The sequence below is a fragment of the Leuresthes tenuis genome, unplaced genomic scaffold (genome assembly GCF_036924035.1).
Source record: "Leuresthes tenuis unplaced genomic scaffold, fLeuTen1.0.hap1 SCAF_8, whole genome shotgun sequence".
Lineage (NCBI taxonomy): Eukaryota > Metazoa > Chordata > Actinopteri > Atheriniformes > Atherinopsidae > Leuresthes > Leuresthes tenuis.
This window is the reverse complement of record NW_027325362.1, coordinates 13,706,063-13,709,684: the sequence shown is the minus strand read 5'-3', so window position 1 is coordinate 13,709,684 and position 3,622 is coordinate 13,706,063.

Below are 3,622 nucleotides of genomic sequence, written 5' to 3'. Positions count from 1 at the left end.
GCACATGAGAAATAAATTCTTTTATATGTCTGTCGTTGACTTGGTGTCCCATCATTATTAACACCATAAGAAAATGATTCAAGGTTCCCAGGGAGCATCCCTGCTGCTGGTGTATTGATGTTTGATTTTATGAACAGTCAGTACAGCACAAGGCGCTTACAGCTCTGAAATATAAAATGCATAAAGGCTGCACAACTTACTGTTTATGTGTATTTGTGTGTGGCTGTATGAGGAAATTATATGAATTATGATTGCAGTTTAATTAGCCCTAGTCTATCGTAAAACAGAACAACTGCATTTTATCAATGCATGTGTGACTGTGTGCGTGCAGTACGGACAGAGGAGAGTTAAACAAAGAAGCAGGACAGTTGGGAAGGCAGGAGAGCGTTGCCCCAGCTTCTCACTTCCAGTATATTTAATGATGCATTGGTTTCATCCTGCTATACCACACTTCTGCTGCTTCACTCTGCACTCCCTACTCTGTAACGCACAAACCCAGTCAGTTGTAATTCAATTTCTCTGCTTCCTCTGCCTATTGTTTATTTCATGGATCCCCTGTGAAGCATCAAAAGCTGCTGTTTCTGTCAGCCCCTAACTGTCCTATGTGTTTGTCATTCAGGCCTTGTTAAAAGATGAAACACACACACACACATACACTCCCTCCTCTCCCAGCTGAGAATTCCCAGTGGTAAAATTATTCCATTTAGATAGGAACTTTTTTGTCACTACCCTGTCTAAATTGGCATATCTGGCTCTCTCGTAGAAACCAATAAACTGTGAACCCTGATGCATCTGTCAGTCAAGCTCATCTTTACTTTAGCAAGCCAGATGACAACAACAGGAGAAGAGACACACACACGAGCAGAATGGAGCCCACTGATTGGCTCTCATCAGTTAGGCATTACGAAAAGCACCTGTCATCCTCTGGGCTTCTCAAACCCATACGGAGAGGCCCCTGCCACGGGGGCCAGTGGGCCACGCGCAAGATCTACTCAAACATTTCACCCTCATTGTCAGCTTGGCTTGGTGATGCCCCACAGCTAGGCCTCTTCAGCATGATTCATGTCTGTCACTGATAATATATACAGCAAAATAAGACAGTTTTTAAGAGCTGGTAGGTGGACAATCTGGAGGAAAAACCTTGAAAAGTTTAAGCTTCAGCCCTCAGCATGCTGGATTAAACTAGATACATTTCTGATGTAAGGTCTTATGAAGTTGAATTCTTGATTAAATCAAGGAATTTTGGTGACTGCAGAGGAGGAAAAGGACCAGATAAGTCAAGCACTGTAGAGTTAGGGCTTGCTTTGGACACGCTTGTACTTTACGTGAGGATTCTTATTTGTGATGTTTTAATTCATCACATTTAATAGAAAAATACTGTCCATTTGTCTATTGTTTTGAATTAAAGGAAAAACATTTGATAGTCTTAGATGATACAAATGCAAGCACACCAAAAAGCAATAGTTTAATTGGAGTACTTAGCAGATATTTCTCACGTCTTTTAACTCTCAGCAGTCCCATCAACACATATTTTTCCATTACCTCCTCCAGTTTAGATATTATGCAGTATCTTCAGTATTTCACCAAACCCTTAAATCGTAAATAAATGTACAAATAAATCCACATTTGTGTGACAGATTCCTCTTCTTTTGCTCTTTTTATTTTCTTAGATTAATCCTTTGACCCATTTTATTTGATATAGGACAATTTACATGCACACAAGCTCATAATATCTCTACTTTGATAAATATTTCAGTGCAGGACTTTCACTTATATTTGAGTACTTTCACAGTGTTGTACTGACATATTCACTTGAGAACATATTATTCCACCAGTGATCAACAGGATACAGGATAAAGTATCCTGTTGAAAGTGTAAACACCAAGAATTCAAAGTTTAGCCATCACTTTTTGCGTTAACATCTACAGTATAAGCTTGGATGGATGAGTTGGTGTCATACGTGTAGCATTGTTCAGAGACAAGGAGCGGTGGTGGTCTCGTGGTGACGTTCTGTCATCTGCCTTCACGGGAGCCTGTCATCAGCCTCATCATGTGGCTGTCATAGTTGATGCAAGTGAGGGGAGAGGCCAACCCTGCTGTGTCAATCAACGAGCCCTCATTAGATGAAGCTTTAATTAGTGGCTGCACGGGCGCAGTATTGTTCATGATGCTGCCTTCGTTAACTGTGTTAATCCCAAATGAATTTGTCTTGGAGAGATGGAGCACTGCAGTAATTCAGTATTATTTCATGTAGCCACTCAGTCTTGCGACTCAAAGAGATTTTTGTGCTGTGTTATCTTTATGTCAAAAGCAAATATAAATGTATAGATATAAAAGTTTTGAAGGGGCCCTGAACAAGCAGCAGCGTGTTTACCATGTCCAAGGACTCAAAATTAAAAAAGAGAGTTGTGAAAACATCCAAGTAAAAATAAATCATCAACTCAATCCAAGATTATTTCAGTGCGGTGGAGTCAGAGTCAGAGAGTTCATGCCTGGTCTCTGATGATCCTGATCCTGACAGAGCAATGATTATGAGGTTATTTTCACTGTCGGCGGGTGAGACCATCCAGGCGACAAGAACATGACTTTGTGATGTTTGTAATGAGTGAGCATTGATTGACTCAACACAGCCTAAAGAGGTCTCCTCCATGTTCAAGCTCAAAGGATACTCAGGCTCTATGTGCATCATGTGCCGCAGCATAGTTCGCAATTAGAATAATGAGCACTGGAAGAGCTGTCTGGAGAAATGCAATTGCTGTGTTTCTCAACCCAGGCCTCATCTGCCAACTATATGCTATTATACCATTCCCATTCCTGTTAGATTAGTCAGCAGTGCAGAGCAATTTCCCTTCAGGAGCTAAATTATCTTTTTGAATGGCCATTGTGCGACACATAGTGTAATTAAGCACTAAATATGCCTCACTACCTGATTATGTCACTCTCCAAAAGAGCTGAGGAGCTGCAGGGTGAGGACTTGTGTTGCTGTGTCTGTGTGTGCATATAAAGTGGTGAGGAGGGATTCTAGGTTGGGAAGGAAGTGTGCGGGGACGCAACAAAAGGCCGATACGTGTAAAATGGGGTAGCACTGACCTGCGTGCCCTCTTCAAGCTGAGAGAGTGTCTTCTGTCTGACAGAAGCCCAGCCTGATGGGGGGGTTGATTTGTTTCAGTCCCAACTGTTTTGGTAAAACAGTTCAACAAGACCATCAAGACGTCTGCAGCTTGAGACAGACCAGGGAGGAAGAAGAGACGAGGCAAACAGAGGAGGAAGAAAAGTGGGAGGCCACAACCACCAACCCCCACCACCTCTGACTGGCTCCCCACACCACCCCCCTGAATTCACACACACGCACATACGCACGCACACACAAAGACACGCAATCCCCAACACCTCCACCCCCTCCCCTACCCAACACCCAGTCACTGTCAGGCCAAACACATGATGAATTGCCCTGTCAACAGAATTCATTCAGGGACCAATTAATTCAGCAGAAATGAACTAGAGCCATCAGTCGCTGAAAAACTCAGTGCAAAGAGAGCAAAGTAGCCCCACTTCAGAAAACGAGGAAGCGAGGGAGGGAACGGAGGAGAGAGGGGTGAGAGTGTGGTGGAGACGAGAGGGC